Source organism: Herpailurus yagouaroundi, unplaced genomic scaffold (genome assembly GCF_014898765.1).
Source record: "Herpailurus yagouaroundi ecotype Mexico unplaced genomic scaffold, PumYag 29, whole genome shotgun sequence".
Lineage (NCBI taxonomy): Eukaryota > Metazoa > Chordata > Mammalia > Carnivora > Felidae > Herpailurus > Herpailurus yagouaroundi.
In genome coordinates this window covers 118463884-118476466 of record NW_024412377.1, presented here as the reverse complement: position 1 = coordinate 118476466, position 12583 = coordinate 118463884, and the positions used below count along the sequence as shown (strand labels likewise).

The 12583-nt window shown below is 44.7% G+C and overlaps 1 long non-coding RNA gene across 1 annotated transcript in view; it reads left to right on the top strand.

Annotated features, from left to right (window-relative positions):
* Positions 1–12583, top strand: part of LOC121041551 (uncharacterized) — a 64594-nt gene that overhangs the window by 602 nt on the left and 51409 nt on the right. The window lies entirely within an intron of this gene.

Here is a 12583-nt window from a genome sequence, read left to right as displayed (position 1 = left end):
TTTTTTTTTTTTTTTTTTTTTTTTTTGGAGAGGGCGGAATGAGCAGCCAGAAAATAAGATCTGCGCTATTACTGGACTGGCTGGGTTGTGAGTCGCACGCTCACCTCTGCGCCTGGTCCGCTTCAGGCGCCGGGACTGTCCAAGCGTACCGGTATTTCGACCAATTTGCACCTGCGGGCGGGAGCGGGAGCTGCGGCCCGGTCCACGACGCGCCCCACCCTCTCCCACCCACTGAGTGCGCCGGGTCGGCGCCGCTGCCTCTCTCCTTGGGCTCTCTCAGGAAGCAACGGGGAGCTGTGGTTTCTCCGGAATTGTGCAGTCGCCTCTGCCCCTCCTCCGGGGCGGAGGCATAGTCCTCTCAAGAGTGGAGGGTGGGTAGGTACCAGCCGGTTTGGGGTTCACATAGGCCTGGTTTGCATCCTGGTGTGCCATTTCCTAACTGTGTGACCTTGGGCAAGTCACATCACCCCTGGAAGCCTCTCTCCATGGCTGCAAAACCACAAACATAATTTTTGAAGAGTAACTGAAAAACACTCCGGAGCAGATTTTCCTTTGCAAAATACTGCCAATTTGCAACATTCACTGTCCCTGCCCAGCTGGGAGTTTCTTTAAACTGGGCCAAGAGAAAGGAAGGCCAACGTTCAGGACTGTTTGTATGGAAAGGTGCACTGGGCCTTTCAAGGTGGGATTTTGAGAGTCATCTGTGGACTAGGGAAAGGTTTCTAGGCACGTGGCTGTCTGGAATTAGGATGTGACCCCTGAATGAACCATGCATACAAAGGCCCACATAGGTGAAGCCTTGATGGGCAGAACATGCAAATCCTGGGCTCCTGGGTCTGGGCTGTGTGATCTCTGGCCAGGAGATTCCTTTCTCTGTGCCTAATATTTACCAGTTTTATTCACTGTTTTATACCCACTGCCCAGCTCAGGATCTGGCCCAGAGTGGCAGACGATAGGTATCTGTCAAATGAATGGATGAATGAATGAATGAATGAATGAGGCTTTGGTTTTGTAAACTGAAAGGATCCTTTCCAGCCCAATCCTTTCTAGATTCTGCGGACTGTAGGGGAAAACAGAGACCATCAGGTAGAGACAAGGGAGTGAGGTCAGGGTCAAGGTGGTGATCTGCATCTCCAGAGTCCATTCAAAGGTGGCCAGTTTCCTTCCTACTTAAATTAGAAGAAGCCTTGCCTCACTCTGTGTTTATCATGGGTACAGAAGGGGTCCTCTGTGACATGGGCCCTCAGAACCTAGAGGGGGACTCAGGGAGGAGGATCAGGAGGTGACCTCTGCCCTGCTGAATGTGCCTGACACTCTCTTGGCCCTTCAGCCTGGTTTATTTTACTTTCCTGCTGAGATGGTAACAACTGTGGCGCTGGGGTGGACGGACTTGGGGTGGGACACCTACTCCATCTCTTAGGCCCTTTAACTTCCTGAGCCCCAGTGCCCTCATACATAAAATAGGAAAAAAGGCTATCTTTCAGATTGCTGTGATGAGTATCACACAAGGCCAGGGCCCGACACATAATAGGCATTAACGGATATTTAATCTTTTTCAAACATAACTTAGACAAGTGAGAGTTGGCGTTCCAGGGACAAAATAGGGGCTTGGCCTCGGCCGGGATAAACGTTTTCCCTCGCTGCGCCACAGTGTTCATCTATACAAGGAGAGCAGTAACAGGGACTACCAGCTCCCGATGTGGTTGTTAGTGGTAAACCAGAAAGGGTAGAAGTAATCTCTTTGCAAACGGTGTGTCCCAGGCGCAGAAGGCACGATGTAATTCGCTCTCCTGGAGTCCACCCTGAGAATCCGAGTTCCCACTGAGAAACTTGACCCCAATTTCGGCTGCTTGAACTCCCAACTTCGGCTGCTTGAACTGGAGCAGAATCCTTGAACTCCTTTGCAGAATCCTGGCATGCATCAACCTTTTGATTGTTGGGAAACTCAGCACAGCCCTCCCTCCCAAGGGGCGGGCTCCAGTAGGCAGAGGAGGCGGGGGTCGGGGGGTGGTGGGGTCTCTGACTCGTTCTCCCGGGCCCAGCTCCCACCTCTGGGTTAGGCGTCAGAGTGCGTCAGCCTTAGGGCGCCCTCTTTTTTTACCGAAGGAGAGACTGAGGCCCAGACTGGGGCGGAGGCTCCTTCTACCTTAGTTTGTTCTTTTCCCCAGTCACCCTATCTTACTACCCTGTTGTATTTCTTTCTTAGTGCTTATCATTCCCTGTTAGCACCCTGTTTATTTATTTAACAGTAAATGAGTTTTGGGGCAAGTACCACCTCCATAACCCGCCTCCTGGAACCCTGCGCAGAGCCACCCAGAGAGTGCGCGCTTCACTAACGTTTGTTGGAAAAGTGAATAATAATATCTAACATGTATTAAGGGCTTCCTGTATGTCAGGTAGTGTTCCAAGCTCGTAATGAGCATTAACGCATTAATCCTTAAACAACACAAGCAGGTACCATTTTAAACCCCATTTTACAGATGAGAACTTGGAGGCACAGAGTGTTTATGTAACCTGCCCGGGACAAGTCGTTATATGGCAATTCGGTGGAGAGATCTGGCCAAACACCTGCTTCTTAGCTTTACTGGTCCCCTAGTGAGACTCAGCCGCGTCAGGGGGCAGGGAAGGGGCGGCCGCCTGGATTAGAGGTGGAGCAGGCGCGTCAGGTTTGGCGGAAGGTGCGGAGGGAGCAGGCGGGGCCGTGGCATAAGCCGACGAAGCCCGCCGGCCTCACAGGGTTTTGGAGACCTCCACTCGCGCTCCATCTGCGGGTCTCTCCCTCGCGATTTTGCGCCGCCTCCCATGTCTCGGTCACTATCGGTGTCCGTGTGTTTGCCCGTCTCCCCCGCAACCCGCTCTTAGCTTCCCTTCACCCTCGCGGGCGCCAAAGCCGGGCGCCAAAGCCTGACCCCAAAGCGCGGGAGCGACTTGGCTGCGTCCTCTCGGCGAGTAGAAAGCCCCTTTCCCCTCTTTCGTCTCTTCCGCCGAGCTGCGGGAGCCTCCTGCGGTAACCCCGTCCCGGCGGGCGGAAGGAGCCAGCGAGGACCCCGGCAGACGATTTAGCCTCGCCTCTTCGATCGCTCTTTTCCGAGCAGGTCAGGTTTCCCTCCACCCCCCGACGGCGCTTCCGCACTCGCTCCGCTCCCAGGACTCCCCGGCGGGGTCAGGGTTCGCCCCGCTCCTCCCCTCGCCTCCGGAGGGGGCTTCCTCTACGCGGCTTTCCGGCCTGGGGAGCCCCCCGGCGTGCGAGAGGGGCGTTGCAAAGAGACGGGAGGGCGGCCAGGCCCAGGCGCCTCCTGGGGAGTCCTCCCCACCCGTTGTTTTCTGTCTCCAGCGCGTGGAGGACTTGTCTCCGTGAGACGTCGGTTCTCTGCCTCTTCATTCAGCCCAGCACTGCCCAGCCTGGCACTGGAAGCAAACTGGTACCGAAACAGCACTGTCTTTCTCTGAGTTTGAGTTTTAGGATTTCACACACACACAAAATCCTAGTGTTCACTTTGGGATAATCAAATTTTGCTGGACTTCTTTGTACATTTTTAGGATTGATACTGTTTTTACTGTGAATTATCTAGGGAGGGAGCATCACGGTAGTTTCAAGAGGTCTCTGGACGAATCCCACCTCCATTACCATATCTCCTTTTCCTCTACTCACAGGCCCTTTACTCATCCTGAGCGCGCGCGCGCGCGCGCGCGCGCGCACACACACACACACACACACACACACACCAGCCCAGCTCCAAAACCTCACCATTCCTTCCTGTGGCAGAGCCTCCCAGTGCCTGGGGCCTTGCTAGGCAGCTCACCTCTTGGCAGATATAGTTAATGTCCAGCCCTCATAAATCAAGACCATAAAAAGCTTACTTTCATATGCACTCAATTTCTACCAAACCTAAACTAATTGCATAAATTCCTTTAGGCCACTCAGGGCTGCTCTCTGGGTTGGGATCTGATCAATTAGTCATTAGGCACTCCATTAGCTGGGGTTTAAGCTGCCTCATATAAATGTCTCCTGTCAATTTGCTTGTAATTGAATGAATAAAAAAGGGTACAATTATTAGCACAGAGGATCAGAATAAGGAGACGTCAATTTTATTGAAATATTCTAAAAATGTCTTAATCTAACAACAACAACAACAACAACAACAACAACAACAACAACTGAAGGCATTTAGACACCAGCCACTCCAAGAGTCTGTCCATGTTAAGGAAAGGTCTGGCCTGAGACATAGTAACCTGAGTATATATCTATGCTCTGTCTCCCCCCCCCCCCCCCTCCCCAGAAACTAATCTTTTCCACCCTCAGGGCCTTAGTTTCTTTACCTGTACAATGAGTAGGTTGGGGTGATTCTTTTTAAAATTATTTTTATGTTTTGTCAGAGTAATTCATGCATTTAGTTTAAAATTGAACACAGTATGACAATTTGACCAATCCCCAACCTCAGCCATGTTTAGAGATTTCTTTTGGAAGCCAGTTATGTGCCTAAATAGTATCATTTTGATACTATTTTTCTCTTTTTAAAATTCAGAGTTTATGTCTTCATGTTTTGATTAAAGAATACACAATTCCAATTCAAAAGAACTAGAAGATTTGCAGTGAAAAGTCTTTCTCCCATCCTTGACACAAGTTACCCAATTTCCTTTGTTGAAGTCAGATAACATTATCAATTTCTTGTGTACACTCTAGAGACGTTTTATTAGCCGTCATAGTTTGGCTTGTCGTTTTTGATCATGGTGCATTAATTTCTTGCTATGATATCAGAGAACTAGAAATGATAATAATCTTGAATAATCTTTTCATACCAAGAAACCTAGGAAATATACAAAATCAATATTTAAAAAATATGAACTGAAAGGGCAGTTGAAAATTCTGATTTTTTTTGACCAAAAATTAATTTGGAGATGCAGACTCCATCACGTGTAAAAACTGTCTACTCGCAAACATAAAGAGTGTTTATAGATTGGTTTACATTCTACCACGCCTCCTCCCAAATAGAATTTAAAGCAGCCTATCTGTAATTACAATGGAATCAGTAGTCATTTTTGGCATTTCTATGGAATCGGAGCTCATTTTTGCATCAAGAAGAATTTTTCTTTGGTGGACACAGCAGTGATGGAACTGGGAAAGACCTTGGTGACATCATTGAATAATCTGCCTAGGGTTGGGAATTGAACACCAGACTGGAGAAATTGCAGCTGAGCTCCTGTATGTGAGGGAATTGCAAACCTCAAAGCATAAATTCTGTCTCTGACAGAAATTCAAGGTGATGATCCTGACTGATGGATGATATACAGGAGACATTGTTCTGGGGGCGGGATTGATTTGTACTGAGTCCTGCATACTCTCTCAATAAATTCCTCTTGTAGTGAAAAGCATGGGTTGAAAGAGTTAACTAGGAGAATCAGAGTCACCTCTGTCAGCATACAGGCCACATGGTGCAGTGGAAAAGAACCTGCAATGTACACAGAAAGGTCTGAGTTCCAGGCCTTACTCTGTTCTTTGTGATCTTGGCTACTCTATTCACTTTTCAGTGCCTCAGTTTCTCCAACTCTAATGTAGAGAATTGAATTAGATAATAGTTCAATTCTGGAGAGGATTCATGGACTCCTTTAAGAATCTGAGGAAGTCTATTTCCTTAAGTCAGAAAAAGGTACATCTGTACACTCAAAATTTTTGCTAACTTCTTGAAGATCAACCATGTATCTGCTAGCACCCCATGAGTTTATGAGTTCCAGGTTAAGACCCCCTCGAGGAGGTCATCTAAAGACTCCTCTTCATATGACCATTTGAGTGTATGCTCAAATACCCATAGGCACTGAAACCAGCTTAGCAAACTGGGAAGAACTTTACTGAAGGTAAAAATAAAGTGTCAATTAGAGTATGAGCCAATTGTCAATAAAGACTCCAAATGGCTTCAGCAAAATTATTTTTCAGATCAATAATCAGTCTCCCAAGAGACAATGTAGTGGAGTGAAAAAAAAAAAGCACCACATTAGGGGTCAAAATCTAGTGTTGTTGTTTTTTTAAATCAGTTTGCCAACACGTAGAATTGAGATTTTGAGCTGGGGACTTCCCTGCTCTGACCCCCTCTTTTCTTACGGGTGAAATGAGAGAGTCTGGCCAGATAATTTCTGAAGCTTCAAGTTGTGACGTTATATGAGCTTCCATGTGTGTAGACATTGGCATGTCTAACATTAAAAAATTTTTTTTAATGTTTATTTTTGAGAGAGAGAGAGAGAGAGAATGTGAGCGGGGGAGGGACACAGAGAGAGAGAGACAGAGTCAGAAGCAGGCTCCAAGCTCTGAGCTGTCAGCACAGAGCCCGACATGGGGCTCGAACTCATGAACTGTGAGATCATGACCTGAGCCGAAGTCGAAGTCGGAGGCTTAACTGACTGAGCCACCCAGGTGTCCCTTGCGTGGGCGTGTCTTACATTTAACATTTGTTTTGGCTTATTTTAATTTTCTAATTTGTTTTCAAAATGATAGTTGTACAATCAAAGTAGAACTGGAAGGAGAGGCTACCAAGTGTCATGTCTGCTGGGTTCCCAGCATTGAGGCTTCTAAAACTGTGTGGCAGAAACACAACCCCACCTCCTAATGAAAAAATAAAAACACCAACAGTTTGTAAGTTTAAAAATTAAAGGCAGATTGGGGGGGGGGGGTTGTAGGAGGCAGGATGAAATGAAAACATTTTGTTAGACTAAAGAGTCCTGGCTCAGTCAAGCCAGTTCAACAGCAGGTCTGGGGAGCTCCAGCCCAGGAGATAGTAGAAGGACTAGGGGTTGTTATGGGCTGGGCAGGGTAGTACCTGGTCCCCAAGCCCATTCCAGCTCTGGCTGGAATCCACAGATAAGAGAATGCTGACTAGACCTCCTGTTCTCAGCTCTCAGCTCTTCATTTTTTTCTCCCCACCCCCGTGACTTGGGTCAATGCTTGCTGCTGTGAGCTCACTCAGCCTTTGAGGGTCTGTTTTACTGGTAACATGGTTCAGGTAAAATGATTAGAGCATTGGCCACCTTCCACTCTTCTGTCTCCAGCTTCATGAGGTGTCTCCTGTCCTATAGTTTGTTTTGCCCCAGTTTTATTGAGAGATAATTAACAAATAACATTGCATAACCTTAAGGTGTGCAACTAAGTGATTTGTTACATGTAGATACTGAAAATGATCACTGTAGTAAGATTAGTTAGCACCCATCACTTTACATAGTTGCCATTTTTTTCCCTCATGGTGAGAACTTTTAAGGTCTACTCTCTAATCAACTTTCAATATATAATATAGTTTTGTTAACTATAGTCATCAAGTTGGACATTACGTTCTCAATACTTATTTATTTTATATCTGGAACTTTGAAACTTTTGACAACCTTCGCCTAATTCCTACCTTCTGTAGTTTTTAGTTCTTGAGTTTTTCTCTGATGGTATTGTAATATTGGTCATGGCTTTGGATAGGATGGCCCTATGATTTCTAGTGCTATTAGGTCATTCAGGGGGAGGGTCTGTATTTCTTGACTGTCACAGTAGGGTTTTTCCATCACGAGAAGAGTTTTAACATTATCTATTCAAATGCTTTATATTATCTATGTTAGACACATGAAATCCTAGAATGTGAAGCAAAGAGAGTTCATAGAGATCCTCTGGATCTCTATGGAGATCCTCTGGAGAACATCGTGTTGTGTTTCTGGGGGCTCTTCTATCTATATTTTTCACAACCTCTCCGTGGGACTCTGCCTCTGCCTACTTACACAGATACAGGAAGGTGTTTCACACACCTTTTTCTCCCTGCCAAGGTGCCCCACCCCTGGAGTTTGGGTATATAGCCTTAATCACAAAATTGCTTCCAATACATTTTTCGTTACAGACAGTATAAAATTTACCATCCATTTCACAACACATCTGTGACTGTTTTGCCCTCCCCACCATCGCAATGTTACTTTACTTAAGGAATAAGTTGGGGCAGCACCAGAACCTGTGGTACAACCACACCCTGCACATTTACATGTCGTTCATAAGAACAAGTAGCTTAGATTGCCAGTAAATTCTAGTGCAACCTCTTTTATTATAGGGCAAAAACGAGACCTAAAAGCAAAGCAGTAGGTATATAGTAAAATAACAGTAAAACAAGCGACAGCTTCGATGATCACTTTAGAACAGGAAGATTTAACACATTTTGAAATTAAGTCTATGAATGAGCTATTCTTTATTATTATCCTCCCAACCATACCCCTCCCCCAAAGGTGAAGGGAGGAAAGCAGGAAATTTAAAGGTACAGAGTGTTCCTATCTTAAAAGTACTGCTCTAAGATGTTCTACAAACCTAGGTGAAGTACATATATCATAACCCATATTTTAAAAATGAGGTGTCTGAAAGGTAAAACAACTTGTCCAAAGTCATACAACTATAAATCATAGAACCTAGGAGTTCAATCCAGAGTTGTCTGCCTCTAGGGCTGTACTCTTCCCACTATGCCATGCTTGCTCCTGTGGACTTACATTTTTAGAGATGATATCTGAGGGACTTTTATGTGAAAGAAGCTTGTTCTATGGGCCCCGAAGGGGTGTAATTAGGTAAGATATGAAAATCACGGTAAGAAAAATTTAGTTTCTTGCAAGAAGAGGGCTCTGGTAGTCAATATGGCCGAAGGAGTGGGCTGTGCTGTGAGTCCCTGCTGTGGCGCATTCAAGCAGAGATGTTAGTGAGTGATGCTGGGGAGTGGTGTAGATGGTGGGTTTCAGCATCAGCTGTTCGGTTGAATGAGGTCATGTCCACTTCCAAGCTGAGAGCTACTGTTGCTCTGGATGTTTGTTCAGTCTTAGATACCTCCTGTGAAAAAATATAAAGGACTATCTCCTCTAAAAAATGTACAACTTCCTTAAAGAGGCTTGGAAAATAAATATTATCTTAATATTTTTATTCTTGAATTTGCCTTTTAGAATACTAAAATATATACTTGAAGCCAATAATAATAAAAACATTACATTTGGCTCCTTGACCAACTTACCATATTAGAAGAACTTAGGGTCTGGGCGCCTGGGTAACTCAGTTGGTTAAGCATTCGACTTTTGATTTCAGCTCAGGTCATGATCTCATGATCTCATGGTTTGTGAGTTGAAGCTTGGCTTGGGATTCTCTTTTTGTAATCTGTCTCTCTGCCCCTTCTTCATGTGTGCTCTCTCTCTCAAAATAAATAAATCAACTTAAAAAAAAGAAGAACTCAGGTTATTGAGTCTTTGAGGAAAATGGGAGCTGTCACTGAAAAATATTGTTGTAGAGTAGGGACTAGATTGGGGGCCTGGAGTGCCTTTTTCCACTGCCATCACTTTATCTTCTCTCTCATCTTTTCCTTCTTTTTTTTTAAATTTGCTTTGAGACAGAGAGAGAGAAGGAGAGAGAGACAGAGAGAGAGAGAGCAAGCTGGGGAGAGGCAGAGAGAGAGAGAAAAAGAGAGAGAATCCCAAGTAGGCTTCACACTGCCAGCATGGAGCCTGATAAGGGGCTTGAACTCATGAACCATGAGATCATGACCTGAGCTGAAGTCTAGAGTTGTATGCTTAACTGAGTGAGCCACCCAGGTGCCCTACGTATTTTCCTTCTAAAAAAAAAAAAAAAAAAAAAGCTTCTTTTGTTCCTTCAGTTCTTTCCCTGTCTCCTTTTCTTTTCCCTATCACAGTGTCAAAGTGCTTGGGAGGACTGGTTACTGTTTTTAAGTTTATCATTTGGACCCTTGAGTGTTCCAGAGGCAGCAGGCTACGAGGCTAACTATGCCCCAAGCCAGGGCTCAATTGCCAAAAGGCAGACTAAACATATGAAGGGAAGGGGCGCCTGGGTGGCTCAGTCACCTAAGCCTCTGACTTTGGCTCAGTTCATGATCTTGCACTCTGTGAGTCTGAGCCCTATGTCAGGCTCTGTGCTGACAGCTTAGAGCCTGGAGCCTGCTTTGGATTCTGTGTCTCCTTCTCTCTCTGCCCCTCCACCTCTCATGTTCTGTCTCTGTCTCTCCCTCTCTCTCAAAAATAAGTAAACATTTAAAAATTTTAAAAGAACATGTGAAGGGAAGACATACCAAAAGAAGAAAGAATGTTTTGGAAGACTTCAACTTTTGATATTTTAAAAAAAACATCCTTACAGTCAAGTTCAGAATTGTGTTAGACTTCCTGAGGTAGTGATTTTAACTTCATACAGGGAAAGGGTAGCAAAGCATTAAGTGTTTAAAGCTTCTCAAGATCTTCCTTTGACCCAACATAAAATAAATACAATTATAAGACTAATTATGAATACCCTGAACTGTGACTTTTTTTTTTCATTCCCTAGCACAGTTTGACCAAAAAACTGAAGAAAAGTAGAGTGTCTTCTAATTTCTGTGTGTATGCCTGGCTTCATGAGAAATAGCTGAGGTCTAGAAATATAATGGATTCATTGAACAGATATGTGTTATGTTATCACTATGTGACAGGTCCTGCTTAAGGTGCCGGGGACTGAGCAGGGAACTTGGGACTCTCTCCCTGTGCTCATGGAGCTTACACGCACATTGGAGACTAGCGATATCTCATTCCTGGGACTCTGGACCAAACCGTTAAGTTTTAACCAAGTTAACCCGACCTTTACCTGTCTGTAGTGTTTGGGAGCCGGTCCCAACCTTTCTGAGTATCTCTGTTCACATAGTATATAATATATGAATTCTCCTCCTTTCTCACCCCTGTCTGGAGAGAAAAGTCACAGAAATTGAAAGGAAGAGATAAACAATAACCCCCAAAGCCTAGTGACTTAACATCAGTTGGCACCAAGTTATGGAACTCAACCATGATTTTTTTTTTTTTTCAAAAAATGACAAGAGGAAGTAACAATCGGCTGGAGAGGATGGTGTGTGTTCCTGGCAATCACAGTTGGCCACTACACTGTTGGAGCCGCTTCCTTTGTCTCCCTCTGGGCCACTGATTGCATGGATTCACATTTCATATAGCCTTCCTCTATGTCCGTGATGCACTGAGATGGACACATCTTCTCCAGAACAGACCAACTACCGATTTCTATGCAGCTGGACTCTTCAGAGTTTAAGCCCAGTTAAAATGATTACACAGGGTGGGGGGAGCATAAGAAGAGCTGCTTTTTTTTTTTTTTTTTTTTTTTTTTTCTGAGAGAGGAGAGGTTTGATGGCAACAAGGCAACACTGATTACATTCTAGGATAGTCAGAAACTAGGTTGGTTAGAAATTAGGTAATGCTTGTGTTACTCCCAGGAATCAGAGCAAGATTCCTTTTCTTTCAAACTTCTTTTTAAAATGAAAGTTGTATGTGGGGCACCTGTGTGGCTCAGTTGGTTGAGCATCAGACTCTTGACTTTGGCGCAGTGCTGTTGTCATGGTTCATGGGATCCAGCCCTGCACTGGGCTCTGCGCTGACAGTGTGGAGCCTGGTTGGGATTCTCCGTCTCCCTCTCTCTCTCTCTCTGCCCCTCCCTTGCTTGCTCACTGTGTCTCAAAATAAATAAGTAAACTTAAAAAAAAAGCTGTATGTGTCCATAATTTCAAAGTTCAAATAATTTAGCAAGGTGGCTAAATTGAAGGGGCGGCTTCCTTGAAGATTCTCTAATGCTACTTTTTTTGCTTTTCCTCTTTGGATTGGTTAATTCCCAGAGAAAAATCTCTGTTTCCTGTTTTAAGCATGTATGTCTGGCTGTTCACATTCATGGTTCCGAGTGACAGAAAAGGAATGTGATTTTCAACATTTAGAATGTAAAATTGTATATAATTCCTCTGTTTTCAATGTAGTTTCCCACCCTTAACTGTGGTCGGTGTCCCCAAAAACCCCACGTACACTTTTCTAGTGAATAAACTGCCAGCGTTCTGCCAAGTTTGGGTCAGACAGTTGCCCACCTGCACCAAGTGGTTGAGGTAGGTCTGAGTCCTCATCTGAAGGTCTAACCGCTTTGTAAACACGCTCTCGGCCAAGTCACCTGTTTGCAGCCACCTCTTAACTCCAACCTCCAGAGATAAGAGGTACTGTCACTTTGCAAGTCTCAGGAATTTGCTATGCCTTTGGGGTTGCTTCTCAGCATTCCCCCCTGCTGACTTAGGATTCAGCTTTCGTGTGTCTACTATCATTTACCTCTTACTTGCTGTCCAGTTTCCAAAAAACATTTTTTGGTAATTGTCTTTTTTTTTTTAATTCTCTTTGTCCCTGTAGGCTTAGGCTTTAAATATCCTTTAATTATCATTTTACAATTAGGTTCTGGGAGAAAGGGAGCTGATGTATGTGTTCGGTCTCCTACTCTAACTGGAAGTCTCCAGGGGATTCTGAACGAAGGCCTGAGGAATTCCTGGAAGAGTCATGGATGTACTTTGAAGGGCGTCTTTGTATAACCCCCCTGAAACTTTATGCAAAATTAAGTGTCTTTCTATGTATATTCCCACCATTATTAAGTCTATAGGTTTTATCAAATTCTCAAAGTGATCTGTCCTCAAAAATCTCAGTATTGTCTCTCCAGAGGCCAAGTTTATGTTACATTGTGAAGAAAGTGGCATAAGCTTAAAGGTCCTCAAATTTGGGAAATAGCCGACCAGCCCAAACTTTCCAGCCCTGCTAATAG